Source organism: Eptesicus fuscus, chromosome 8 (genome assembly GCF_027574615.1).
Source record: "Eptesicus fuscus isolate TK198812 chromosome 8, DD_ASM_mEF_20220401, whole genome shotgun sequence".
Classification (NCBI taxonomy): Eukaryota; Metazoa; Chordata; class Mammalia; order Chiroptera; family Vespertilionidae; genus Eptesicus; species Eptesicus fuscus.
In genome coordinates this window covers 92,510,703-92,525,438 of record NC_072480.1, presented here as the reverse complement: position 1 = coordinate 92,525,438, position 14,736 = coordinate 92,510,703, and the positions used below count along the sequence as shown (strand labels likewise).

The following is a 14,736-nucleotide window of genomic DNA, read 5'->3' as shown; positions in this document are numbered from 1 at the left end:
ACACTCACTATGACACTCACTGACCACCAGGGGGCAGACACTCAATGCAGGAGCTGCCCCCAGCCCATAGGCCCCAGGCCAGCCAAGGAGGGTGCCAGAGGGAGGCGACCACCAGCAGCAGGACTAGCAAGCGGGCAGCGCCAGGCTAGCCAAGGCCGATGCCAGTGGGGGCCCCCAAACCGCCTCACCGGTCGCCCCACAGATCAGCCCTGATCACCAGCCAGGCCTAGGGGCCCTACCCGTGCACAAATTTCATGCACCGGGCCCCTATTAAGATATAAATCCACTGTCAAATTTTCTCATGAGGGTCAGCTTATTTCATAAGGAAGCTGAAGATCTGTCTGCTTTCCTAGAAAGCAAAAACATATTAAATAAATTTAGAAAATGGTCTGCCTTAAAATTTTCAGAATTCAGACTGAGATTTTTTAAAAAAGAGATTATTTCTAAAACATTTTAAACAAAAATTTCTCCAACTCCTCATCCCTCAGTAATTTAATTTCTAAATTGTCCTTAGCAAACTTTCCCTCAATGAACTTCCTAGTACACTGACTTTTTTCTGCTGGTCAGAGAGTATCTTCACATAGCCAGGATTTAATAATACTCTATGCATAGAAACTAATGTTTAAAGTAACTTTAGACAGCTAAAAGAAAAAAATAAACTCTAGTCAATAGTATGTATAACAAACCCAAAAAATTGTTTGTGAATAAAAAAATAAGAGCAATAATAGAGAAGTTGTACAAGATTACTTAAGAATAAATGGATATGGCTATCCAAACAGTTGCTATAGGACAAATTCAAACTCAACTGGTCTAAAGCAGTGGTCGGCAAACTGCAGCTCTGTTGACTAATGAGTTTGCTGACCACAGACCTAAAGAAATTCTATGAAAAGAAAGACATTTCACAAGGCATTACACAAAGTGTTCCAGTATTTAATAATTAGGAATGATATGGCTCCTTTCTAACAAAAGTATGGAGGCAGACCAAAGTGGCATTCCAAAAGGCAGGCAAACAGGGCAGCAAACCAGGACTGTGTGTTCACTAGGCAGAGAGGGCCCTCCACCTGGCACGGTGTTTTCACTGCAGTCTTCATCATAAAGTCTTCAACTATAATACGAGGGGCAGTAACATATATGATGATGTCAAATTACCTGTTTGGAAACTAGTCTTTGCAGCTCAGAAATAGCTCTTTTTTGCTTTACACTTCAAAGCTGTTGTCTGCTTTTGAGTAAAAAAAAAAAAAAAAAAAAAAACTTTAGTAAATTCTGTACACTAGGAAGTACAGAATAACAAGCACTATGTTGTTTAGACCTAAAATAGGTTTAGAAGATCAACAGGAAAGAAAAAAAACCCAATTCACCAATAATATTTTAAACTCAAGTTACTTTCATCCTTTTTGGGAAACAATGCGATACACACAAATGTTTAAATCCTCCAAACCTGTAAGATTCCCACCACACGGCCACGTCAGACCGGAACACCTACGCTGGAACCCAGAGGAAAGCGGCTCGCCCTAACCACCCCGGGAAGACCCGTGCCAAGGCTTCCTCTCCAGACTTAACTTCCACTCCCTCAACTTCTCCTCAACTCTGTCCATCCGAGGGGGGGGGGGGGGGGGTAAAGGGGTTTGTGTGAAAGCTACCTGCTTTCTTAAAGAGAAATAACTGTGGTTACAAAAGCACAAGCTTTACCTCCAGTTCAGAAACCCCGCACGGCCGGCAGGTGCGCCCTGAGCTTCACCCACCCCCGCACCCAGAAGCGACCACGGGGCGGGGGTGCTGGGGGCGCCCAAACACGACCCGTCACCCGGAGGGCAGAGGACACACGCACACAAGTGTTGCGGGTGCGGGTGTGCGTGTGTGTTTTGTTTTTGTTTCTCGGAAAGGCGAGCTCCCGCGCGGGCCGCGGGGACGGAAAGTTTGCAGGCCCCGCCTCCCCAGCGCAGGGTCTGCGGAGCGGGCGGCGTTCCCCGCATCGCCTCGGGCCTCGGGCCCGCAGCTTCCCCGTCCGAGACCCGCCCGACCCGGACGTGCAGAGGGACCGGGGCGGGGGGCGACGGCGTGGGGAGGGGCGCGGGTCGGCATTCCGCTCGCCACCACCAGGCGCCTCTCCGGCCGCCCGAGCCCGGGACGCCGCCCGCGGCCCTTCGGCTCCACGAACACCCCGCACAGCAGATCCCGCGGCTCACAGCCCGACCCGAAAGCCGCGTCGCTCCTCACCCCAAATTCTGGGCGAGAGAGCCCCGCAGAATGGAATTTGGGGGAGGGCGGGGGCACAAGGACGGAGACGATGGCCCCCGAGGCCCCAGGCCGTCGAGAACCAGATCCCACCCTGCCGCTGACAACCACACCGCCCCCCCGGCTCCGCTCCCCGCATTCGGGGGACATTCCCGGGGCGGCCTCGTCCCCGGGGCGGAAAAGAGGGGCGGGGAGGCGGGCAGGGGGCTCGGCGGTCCCGAACGCGCCCCAGACGCTCACCCGGAGATGGCGCCGGCCGGTCCGGACGAGGGGGCGGGCTGTCTGCCTGGGGGACCGGAGCAGGCAGCGCGAAGACCCGGGAGCCCACCGAGGCGTGGCCCGAGGCCAGGCCCGAGGGGTCAAGTGTCCCGGAGCCGTTGCTCCCCCGCCCCCGGCGCCGCGCTGCCTCGGTTGCCAAGGGCGAGGGACGCGCAGGTATTACCTGGAAACCGAGCGGCCGCTCCAGCCGCGGGCGGAGTAACGGTCAGCCCCCTCGACCCGCCACCGACCGCGGTCCTCCCCTGGAGACCGCAGCAGGGAGAGTCCACAGTTCCCGGGCTGCCGCGGGCCCAATGGCCGCCTTCCCTAGCTCAGCCAGGCGGCGCCAACCGCCGCAGCCACCGCCATCTTAGGATCTCATTGTGGTGGGAGAAGAGGGGCGGGGGGGCGGCAGAGGGGGCTACGCGCTGGGCGACGTGCGCCGTCTCCGCGGCAACGGCCGCGCGCTGCGAGCTCCGGCCGGGGCGGGGGCCGCAGTGCGCTCACCGCGCTAGACTGCAGTCACGTGACCGGCCGGAGTCTCGGGTATCACTTTAGGCTCCTCAGTCTGCCGGTGCCGCTTACACCAACGAACAACCAGAGACTACATATCCCAGAATGCCACTGGACCCCGGGTTAGGCGTGTCCGCCCTTCCGCCAGAAGGGAGAGGAATACAAATCCCAGCATGCTGTGCGCTTCCCGAGGCAGCTCGCGAAACTGGGGACTCGAGGCCTGTGCGGAAGGGGGTTCACTGCCCTTGGCAGCTGGAAAAAGAGCGGAGGCGCCTTCTCGTTTTGCGTGGGGGTGTCAGCTCCGGGTGGTGCCGGATGGAGGAGACCTGACCCAAGTCCGCGGTCGCTCTTGGATTCCCTGTCCACCCACTTCCCGGTCACGAAGGGATGGGGACAAAAGGGTCTTTGCCAACCTAGTTTTAGGTTTTACCCGTGAGGAGAAAAATCCACGGGCGTTCATTGGCCGAAAGCCATATATATATATATATATAGTTTGTGGGAGATCATAAATATTAATCATTAATGCCACCTTGGATAAATGTCCTACTTTTTTTTTTTTTTCAGAAGGACCAGATGATTTACGTCAGAATTTAATATTGAGAAATTTTCTCTAAAACTGCATTCTGAATTCTTTTTTTGACCCCTCTCTCTGAGCAGCAGCTTTTTTAAGGTTAGTAAATGGACAGTTCTCTCGTAAAACAAAAATATGCGACAAAGGGATATGTAAGGTTTTCAGGTGTGCCTGCCTGGGAAGTTAAAATTGGTCAGTTTTGCTGGAGGGCAAGGGCATTCATATTTTTAGGCAGTTTATAATTCTGCTTTGCTTGTTGGCTTGTTTTAAGCAAAATAAGGAAGGGAAAATGAATGGGCATCTGGGTTCCAACAACAAGTTGCTCTCAATGACCAACAGAAACTGTTCACAAAACCAATTACTGGAACTCGCCTCCCTGCATAATTCAGGCGCGGGAGCTCTTCCAGCCTCCTGTCATTTGCAACTGTATCCAGGCTCAGCCTCGGTGCACTGGTCTGGCACTTCTTTCTGTCATACATATTTTAGTACTTTGGGTGCTGATTACTTAGCTAACAAAAACGTCGCCCTTGAAGGGCTCCTATTTTACTGAACGATGTAACGGTGTGATGTAAACAAATTCTGTTTTGTAAGAAAACAAAGTGCACAGAGCTTAGAGCAGCTAACCAGGATGTGCTGGTTGTAATCCCGCGCGCCCTAGGTCCTTCGAATTCACACTCAGTAGCGCTAAGGTCTTGGGCAAGTCACTACCCTCTCAGAGCCTCTTTACGTAGTGTCTATTTTGTGCAAGGCACGGAGGTAAGCATCTCTCCTATTGTGATTATATTAATTCCCACAACTACCCCGAAGGGATTGATTCTGCATTCATTTCATTTTACAAACAACAGGTTGAATAAATCACCAAAGCTCTTGACTCCAAGTGGTAGAGCCCAGGTTGAAACCGAGGTCTACTGAATCCTTGGAGGGATTTTTGGATTAAAGAAGAAAATGCATGGGAAAAAGTACTAGCGTATAAGATTTCAAAATACTAGCTATCAGTATCATCATCATTACCATTTTGTTTTATATGGCGGTGCAAAAAATAATTTTTCTTCCAGAACAACCTTCTAAGTTGTTGTGGCTGAGCTAATAATCAAATTAACATGAGACAGATTAACAGGAGAAGAATGTCCAAACTGTATTACAGATATAATGCAGGGGGTGCCATAAGAATATGAGACCCAAGGAGGCACTGGCAGTTGAGACATATGCCATTCTGAACAAATGAGAGGGCGGCAAGGATCTGGGATTTTAAAGGGAAAGCGAACAGTTTAGAGGTGGATAGAAAGAGCAAACATGTAATAAATGCTGGCTGGGCCACCCAGAAACAATGGTACACAGAAGGAAGCTCACCAAACAGGCTTTGCTAGATTTCTCAGGGTCTGGCACATTTAGTCTATGATATTATGCTTTAAGCAGGTTTTTCTATTTAAATTCCTTTAAGCAGATAAGGGGGAGGGTCAAAGTTCCTTTCTGAGTCTTGTTTTCTTAATAACCAGCCTAAAATCAAAGTCCTAAAAGGCATATTTTGAGGAGGCAAAACTTTGGTCCCCCTCATATCTATCTATCTATATAAAAGGCTAATATGCTAAGTGTCCCTCCGCCCGTCCGACTGGTTGCTATGATGCACACTGACCACAAGGGGGCAGACGCTCAACACAGGAGCTGCTGTGACATGCACTGGCCATTTACAGAGAAACAGCAGCACGGACCTGGCGCCAACAAAGCAACACTTGGCTTCCCCAAAATGGGACACAGGCCCCGCCACCACCCCAGAGCAACACCCCACCAAATCGCAGCTGATGCTGCCATGGTGCAAAATGCAGCCCATAGCCCAGCCCAGCCCAGAAACGGTGGCTATGGACGCTGGGTAATGATGTCACGTAGCAACGTCTGGCTTCCTCTCCCTAGCGACGACTAGCCTGCTTGCAGTTTCTTCAGCCCAGGAGCATGACTTGCTTTATAGAAAAGCGCACACATTTCACATTTTAACCAAATGTCTGTGAAACGTTTCATGTGCCTCATCTCATTTGATCCTCACAGAAGTCCTGGAGTAGGTAGATAGGAGACTCGATGGAATCCCATTTTCTTTTCATTAGCCAGAAAATGGAGATTTAGAAAGCTTAGAAACTTGACCTGACTGAAAAGAAGTAAGAAATGATGGACCTTGAAAATGACTTCAGGTTTTCTCACTGCACAGAATATAGTCAAACACTGTGGCAGTTAAATATTTTACCCTTTGTTCTCCCTGCGTGATCTACAATAATAATCTGCTTCGTGTTGATATTTACTGCTGTGTTGCTGACAATTACCTGAAAGAGAAGTTGGTTTGCTTCACTGGGCTGGAAAAAGTCTAGCTACATCAGAAAGCAGGTCTAATTAAGCAAGTTTATTCTATATCTATAAAAGACTAAGTTGACTCATACATGCATGATACATATAAAGCTCTCACTGGCGCCAGTTGCACGCATGTGTTTCCATCTGTCATTGTTGATCGTGAATTTGGTTGACACTCCTATTATAGAGAAAGGGCAAATAGCGATATTAAAATGTCTTCTAATTAATTTCCTTTCAATGTGCATGAATTCGTGCACCGGGCCACTAGTGTGTGTGTGTGTGTGTGTGTGTGTGTGTGTGTATGTGTGTGTGTGTGTGTGTGTGTGTGTGTATCCTATCTAATAAAAAGGGAATATTCTAATTGACCCTCACGCTATCACAAAAGATGGCGGCACCCACAGCCAATAAGGAGGGAATATGCTAATTGACTGCCCCACCTCAAAGATGGCAGTGCCCACAGCCACAAGATGGCAGTGCCCAGTCCTCTCAGCCCCACTGGGGCGCCTGCCTCCAGAGTCCCCCAGTCCCCTCAGCCCCACAGCCATGCAGGGCTGGCCCGAGGCACAGGCAAGCCTCAAATGGCGACTGCCTAGACACCCAAGGCCACCCGAGGCTCAGGTAACCAGGGCTGGCCGAGGCTTGTGCTGCCAGCAGTGGCAGCAGCAGAGGTGTGATGGGGCATCTCCTTCCCCTGATCACCAGGTCACCTCCCATCCCTGAGGGCTCCCAGACAGTGAGAGGGGGCAGGCCGGGCTGAGGGACCCCCCCCCCCCCCCCACCAGTGCATGAATTTTCATGTACCGGGCCTCTAATAATATATATATATATGAAAATATAAGCAACCGGCCAACCCTATGACACACAATTACCACCAGAGGGCAGATGCTCAATGCACAAACATGAAAACATGGAACAGACTGATGAATCTCAGAGGGAAGGGGGGAGGGGAGAGGGCAGGAAAAGATTAACCAAAGATCTTATATGCACACTAGAGGCCTGGTGCATGGATTTGTGCACCAGTGGGGTCCCTCAGCCTGGCCTGCGGGGATTGGGCCAAAACTGGCTCTCCAACATCCCCTGAGGGGTCCTAGATTGCAAGAAGGCACAGGCCAGGCTGAGGGACCCCACTGGTGCATGAATTCATGCACTGGGCCTCTAGTATCTATAATAATGAAAGCATAATATGCAAATTGACCGAACGACTTAACAGCAGAACAACCTTCCAGATGACCTTCCCGATGAAGCCGGGGCAGCCAGGGCTGAAAAGGCCTACTCTTGCACTAGTTTTATGCATCGGGCCTCTAATATATATATATCACATACCCACTACCTACCCTAATGATCCTATCTAATAAAAGAGTACTATGCAAATTGACTATCACTCCAACACACAAGATGGCTGCCCCCATGTGGTCAAAGATGGCTGCCCTCATGTGGACACAAGATGGCCACCATAAGATGGCCAGCAGGGGAGGGCAATTGGGAGGGACCAGGTCTGTAAGGGAGGGCAGTTGTAGGCGATCAGGCCAGCAGGGGAGTGCAGTTAGGGGTGACCAGGCCGGCAGAGGAGGGAAGTTGGGGGAACCAGGCCTTCAGGGGAGGGCAGTTAGGGGCAAACAGGCTGGCAGGTGAGCAGTTAGGCATCAATCAGGCTGGCAGCAGAGTGGTTAGGGGGTGATCAGGCTGGCAGGCAGGAGCGGTTAGGGGCAATCAGGAAGGTAGGCAGGGGAGCAATTGGGAGCCAGCAGTCCTCGATTGTGAGCGGGATGTCCGACTGCCTGTTTAGGCCTGATCCTACCGGGATCGTGCCTAAATGGGCAGTCGGACATCCCTTGAGGGGTCCCAGATTGGAGAGGGTGCAGGCTGGGCTGAGGGACACCCCCCCCCCACGTGCACGAATTTCGTGCACCGGGCCTCTAGTTACCTATAATAATAAAAGCATAATATGCTAATTAGACCAGACAGCTGAATGACCTTCCAGACGTAATTCCAGACAAAGTCATGGCGACAGGCAGAGGCAGAGGCGGTTAGGGGCAATCAGGCAGGCAGGCAGGCAGGCGAGTGGTTAGGAGCCAGCAGTCCTGGATTGCGAGAGGGATGTCCAATTGCCAGTTTAGGGCCATTCCCAGTCATCCCCCGAGGGGTCCCAGATTGCGAGAGGATGCAGGCTGGGCTGAGAGACTCCCCCCTCCAACCCCCGTGCACGAATTTCGTTCACTGGGCCTCTAGTGTGTATATAAAATTGTAGAAGCTATTGTCATTAAAACAATTCATATTAATTCTGAAGTGTTACTGAAATCAATATCGTCATTATCTTGTTGTTTTTTTCATTTATGGAACCTGAAAAATGTAAATGCTATTGTGTCTGTTTAGTGAGGGAGGAGTCTGAGAAATTTTTACATTAAAATGGGGTCCTCAAACTCAAATATGGGCATTACAGATCTTAGCAGGGGACAAAAGAAAGGAACCTTCCTAAAACTAGAAAATTATCCCAGACTTCCAAAAACTTACCTAACTTAGAAGACAAACCTTATGTAAAGGAATCAGTTTTAGTATCAGTATGTGAAAATGGCAAATAAATGATACAAACAGTAAGTGCTTTAGGAATTCAGAGAAAGTACTCCCTCAAAGATAATGACGGTTCCAGGATTTCTGTATAGGGTGAAATTGGGCACAACGGTCTGGTGGAAATGTAGATGGAGAACATGAATGGCTTCTAATACGAAGTAGTTATTTTAAGACAGCGGCAATGTTTAGAATAAACGAGGGAGGACAGAGGAGAGGGGAGAGACAAGGAGAACAGGTGGTAACTGGCATGAAGTAACTGAGGCCTGGCCTAAGGGAGTGGCAGGAAGAATCAAGTCAAGGGGTTGGATTCTGATGGTAAACTTAATCAGTTTCTCATGCTGTCAAATATCGTTTGCTTCTGTTATTTAAGTATGACGCTGACAAAGGGGCCCTTACAATATAATATTGTGTGCTATATCGTTTATTTCCTTAATGTGTTCTGGGTGTTCTTTACCCACAAATGGATTTTAAGCATGGCTGGAGCAGAAACCCAGCCTTTTGTATTTGTTTATATCCCAAATGCCTTGCAGAGTTCATCTATTTTGATGTTCATTCATTTGGTTTTTGAAAGCCAGTTCGTTGCAGTACCTAGTATTAGCCTGCAGAGGGTAATAGAATTTAAAGGAAAAATCTTCAGTGGCCATTGCACTGATATAATAACTGAATTTTAGTTTAGTTTAATATATTTTTATTAATTTCAGAGTGGAAGGGAGAGGGAGATAGAAATATCAATGATGAGAGAGAATCATTGATCGGCTGCCTCCAGCACATCCCCCACTGGGGATGGAGCCGAACCGGGGCATGTGCCCTTGACTGGAATCGAACCTGGGACCCTTCAGTCCGCAGGCCAACTCTCAATAACTGAATTTTATGATTGTTTGTATTATGTGATCTTTGATACCCCCAAGGGAATATATGACATTTATGTAAACTATAAAGTACAGTAACTTCACTCAATAACCCACTACCTTCTCTAAAAATTAGAATGTAATCAATATATTGAAGGGTCCCCTGTGCTTTTCTCCAAATCCGTTTTCCTTCTTTGCAGACATAAATGCTATCCTGAATGATGTTGTTGTTATCATTCTTAATATTCCTCATATAACTTATATATCCCTAAATAACATATTGTTTAGTTTTGCTTGTTTTCAAACTTTCTATAACTGGTATCACACTAAATATATTCTTACTTGGCTTGCTTTGTCATTCAATATTATGTTTCTGAGACTCATCCATGTTGATGGGTGGAAACACAGAGTCTATTAAGAGCAGAATGTGAAATTTGGAATATTCCTGCAATTGAATATAACTAATTTTATCTTTACTCTTCATATTAGCTTTGTGGGTAGCTTGATGAAAGAAGAGATTGATCATGTCAAACAAGGGACTATTTGGAGGCCTCTGACCTAGTTCTTAGACCTTTTAATTAAATTTATGAACTTTACTTCTCTGCCTTAAGCTAGCCCAGCATTTCTCCATCTTGGTATAACTGTCATCTGGGGCTGAATGGCTCCTTGTTGTGGAAGCTGCCCTGTGCAATGCAGGATGCTTAGCAGCATCCCTGGCCTCTTCCCATAGATGCTTGTAGCATCCCACCTCCCAGTTGTGACAACCAAAAATGTCTGCTGACATTGTCGGAATGAGGGTCGGATGAGGAGAGGATGGCAAAATCACCACCAGTTAAGAAACACTGATCTAGTGTTTGTATTGGAAAAAAAAGAGGCATATTAATTATGATTTTTCTTTCTTTTTTTTAATTTTTTTAAATATATTTTATTGGTTTTCCAGAGAGGAAGGGAGAGGGACAGAGAACTAGAAACATCGATGAGAGAGAAACATCGACCAGCTGCCTCCTGCACAACCCCTACCGGGGATGTGCCCGCAACCAATGTACATGCCCTTGACCGGAATCGAACCTGGGACCTTTCAGTCCACAGACCGACGCTCTATCCACTGAGCCAAACCAGTTTCGGCTAATTATGATTTTTCTTATGTACCTCTTTTGCTAAAAAAAAACCCCGTACTTATAAGTAATTAAATCAATTGCTATATGTAATCCTATCACCTAATTATATCAAATCCACGTGCATAAGTAATGTTCCCGGGCTCCTCTTACCTTCTTGTGTTTTCTTCATATTAATCACCATGACATCTCTCATTACTGCCTAATTCGCTTTTTATTACTAAGTTCCAAAATACCTAATTGCTACTCTCAACACACAATATTAATATTTACACCAGTCTGAACTGCCCTTTCCTTCATAACCAGTTTGTCCTTTTCTTTTTAAAAAAAATAATAACCATGTGATTCTGACAATTCCATCCAAATTTGCATTTTATCAATGTGTACATGGTTTTAGTTCTTTAGAGTTGTAATTACTATATACTTTTTCCTATATTTTTTCTTTGGGGGTCTATATGTTTTTACCCCACCTTCTCTATTCACGGTAAGCCCTGAGTGGAATGCTTGCTTCCCAGGACATATCAAGTTGGAGGGTTTAAACCAGGGGTTTGGATAATTCTAAAGGCAGTGTTTTTTAAAATACATTTCATTCTCAAAATGGAGCTATCAACTGTTAAAGTGTATATATATATATACAGGGTCCCCCCCAAAATGTATATACACTTTAACAGTTGATAGCTCCCCCAAAATGTATATACACTTTAACAGTTGATAGCTCCATTATATATATAAAGCCTATAGATAACCTTCTGAAGAATTTAGGAAAGAATATTCATGCGTCCATGTCACCTGACATACATTATTCAGACCATCAGACACCTGAAAATTACTATCTCAGACCAAATGCAGGACCTATTCTTCTCAAGAATTTACTTTTTACTGTAAGAACTCTCTATTCTTCTCTTTTCTTCAGAACAAACTGGGTGTTACCTGGTAGTGTTTCTGATTTGCAAATCCCGAGACACATTAATAAATCTTTGTCATTTATTTCTACATCAAGCCTTCTCACTCTTTTGTGCTCAGTCGACACACCTATCTGAATTTTTTTTCTACTGGAGTATAACTAACTATAAATTGCTCCCTAACAAAGTGCAAAAGATGTTTTCCTATTCAGTTTTCCCCTGCAAAGAATGAAAAGAGCTCTGCCAAGGAATGTTTGGGATATTTTTTTTCCATGTGTAGGCAAGGACTTCAGAATGGCATATATTTTATGATTCTAAATAATAACATCTTTCTTATGAAACAAGAATCTCCTCATAAGATCACATCATAAAAAACAAAACAATTGAAACCAAATAAATGTTAAATTCTAATAGAAAACAGATTGTTTACATGTAACACATGAAGAAGAAATGCAGCTATATTGTGTAAAAATATGTGGAGGAAAAAGAAAACAAGAACACATGTTAAGTAAAACCACATTTTAAAATATGCCTGTGCACATAAGGAAGATGGGCAGTAACTCAAGATGTCTGCTTTCACTGTAGTCCTCAGTATGACTTCTCTGCTTTCAATAACTTTGTTATAAATCTTTTTTCAGATACCTAAATCCAATGTCTATGTGTACTTTTTCTCCAGCTTTAGATTCTTAAAATATTATCTCATTTTAGAATATTATCCAACTAATTGGAAAACACATGATGATTCAAACTTTCATGACCACATTTAAAAATAGAACCAATCCCCAGAGTTTTTATCTATATGTCAAAAGATAGAGCATATAAGTAAGACCGATATTTATTTATTTATCCAGTTCAAAGTCTTGGCATTATCACACATCATTTCTTGCCCTCATCCTACACTTCCTTAGTGGTAAGTCCTATTGATTCTTCCTCCTGGATGCCAAACTCTCTTCATCAGCCCCGTTGTCACAACCTCAATGCCATCACCTTCATTTATGTCCTCACCACTTTAGCATAATCTGTTGGTACCTCCTGGAGGATCAAGCTACTTCCAGTTTCTTTCCCATGCAAACCATCTCCTAGGCAGTAAAAAAAAAAAAAAAAAAAAAGTTTATCTTACTTCTTTCAGCCAGTGATGTCTGGTCTCATTCTCATCTCATACCTTGGGTGCAACCATACAAGATCGAAAATTTGACCTTTCCTGATGACAGTCTTCCACCATGTTTTGACCGAGCAGCCAAGGACTAAAGGAAGAACATCCTCCCCAGTTAAGTTCAGTCTCTGGCATGCCTTCCCAGAACATGGACCTTTATTCTGCCCTTCGATTAGCTTTTTCCAGGTTTTTTTCTGAGGCAATGTCCCTCAGAGACAGAATTGTCTATTTTTAATAGTGAGGAGTGCAGATTCTGAGCCAGACTTTGAATCCTGGCCACCTCTTTCTAGCTGTGTGACCTTGGGCCAGTTACTTAAACTTCTGTTACTCAGTTTTCTCATTTGTGAAATGGAGATATTAGCAATACCTGCATATAGGGCTATTGTGACTGAATTCTTTACTAAACATACCATGTCTGGCACATAAGAAATGTGCCACATATGTTAGTTACTGTTATGTTATTACTGTCCCTCCTCTGAGGAAGTGAGCAGAGCAGTTATTAAATGCTTGAATGGGGAAAAGACAAAAGGGATAGTAGGAGGAAAATATAGGTTTGTATTTCAAATTATTTTATCACTAGAGGCCTGATGCATGAAATTCATGTATCATATCTACTTCTCCTGGGTGTGTAAATCACTTCAACCTAACTGACTGTTTTTCTTTCCAGTAAATCATCAGGATTACCTTTTCCTGGATGAACTTCAAATTTCCTGAGTGAATGACAGGAAAATGTTCAATGGGAAGGCCTACCACCCGCAGTACTTGAGTACAGAAAACAACAAAGAACAGAGAGAAAACATAACTTCAGTATTTTACTGGAATCTGAGTTAAGAAATAGGGATCACAGAACAAATAGCAAACAGCAGCTTGAGTAACATCAGAGTGAAAAGAAAACGATGAACCAGGATTTGCAGTCTGAACTATTATGCAATATGGCGAATGGAGCTAACAAGTCAGCTCCTACACATTAAAAAGTCCGCTAGAGTTTAAAACAAAAGGAACAACTCGTTTAGAAGATTATTGATGCTTACAGATAAATTTCACAATTTTGCCCTTCAGGGAATCCTTTTGCAAGTAAACTGACCCTTTCATCTTGGCAATTATTAACTTGCCCCATTTCTACAACTAAGAAAAATTTAGATTCTTATATTGTAGTTGAAATGACATTTTAATTCATATCTTTATAGGTAAAACTTTGTCATTATTATTAGTACTGTAAAGCAAAGCTTCAGTTGAACTTTGGCTTTATTTAAGCTTTAAGTGAGCATTACTGAAGTTAATCAAACTACAAAACTTCTCTGAGTGAGCCCAATAATAAGAGGTTAAAAATCAGAGATGTGTTTTTTGTGAAGACATATTATTGTATCTTTCATAAAAAGTCATACAAACAGGAGAAAAATATCAGAGTATTGGGATTTGTCCTTGAATCTCCTCTTTTAGCTTTGCTTCCAGTTAAACTGATTTCCTCACATATTTGTTTCTGGATTAAAGCCAGAATCAACATTGTCCGTATTTCTAATCAAATAATGGAGAAACAATTACAAATCCTGATGCAGTTAAAGGATCCTGCAGAGTGGCCGGACCTAGCCTGCGCTGTGTCTGACTCGGTTCTGACGTTAGCAAGGTATTTAACATCTCTTCGCTTTGGACATAATTGTAATAATGCTCATTTATTTCATAGATGTGATATTCTGCAGAACTCAATAAACATCCGTCAGCTACTGAGAGAGGTCAGGTCGATGAGAGAAAAGGCTGCTTCCGCAGCTTGGAAAAGAGATTTCGAATTCTACCTCCTTCCCATTCCCCTTGCATTATGGGTGAATTGAGTGGGAATTTGATGTGAATAATTATATTTGAAGTTTCATTATACAAAGTGGGAAATAATGGAGCATTTCATAATTTCCACTTCAGAAGTAAAAACTTCAGAAATATTTTTCTTTATTTCTATCGTTGGGGATAAACTCATTTAGACTTTGAAAGCTTTCATTGAGTATCAATTCTTGAGGTAAGTAAAGATACTGCTATTTTCTATTTTTTTAAAAGAGGAATAAAGTTGGAAGAAAGTAGCATATAAACAATCTCTAAGTCCATGTCATGGGTAAATTTTGAACTGTCTTACATTAAGGGTGCAGTCCATTTGTGAATGCTAACTTATTAAATATGCTTTCTTTGATAACCTTTCCTTTCTTTTAAAATTTCTTTTATCTTGTATTTTTTCCATAATAGCTCATTTAAAACA

The 14,736-nt window shown here is 44.5% G+C and overlaps 2 protein-coding genes across 7 annotated transcripts in view; one reads left to right on the top strand and one right to left on the bottom strand.

Annotated features, from left to right (window-relative positions):
- Positions 1-3,014, bottom strand: part of PCM1 (pericentriolar material 1) — an 85,989-nt gene extending 82,975 nt beyond the window's left edge. The window contains exons 1-2 of one of the 6 annotated variants that reach the window (XM_028152623.2): positions 2,678-2,742; positions 1,150-1,219 (exon numbers count right to left, since the gene is read on the bottom strand). The gene's annotated coding sequence lies outside the window, so the exon portion shown is untranslated. Of the gene's footprint in view, positions 1-1,149; positions 1,220-1,689; positions 1,990-2,475; positions 2,624-2,677 lie in introns of those variants that run through there. The other 5 variants (XM_054720105.1, XM_028152624.2, XM_054720106.1 and 2 more) reach the window with 5 other exon arrangements.
- Positions 3,015-3,540: 526 nt separating this feature from the next.
- FGL1 (fibrinogen like 1) overlaps positions 3,541-14,736 on the top strand; it is a 29,836-nt gene continuing 18,640 nt past the window's right edge. The window contains exon 1 of the mRNA XM_054720325.1: positions 3,541-3,676. The gene's annotated coding sequence lies outside the window, so the exon portion shown is untranslated. The remainder of the gene's footprint in view (positions 3,677-14,736) is intronic.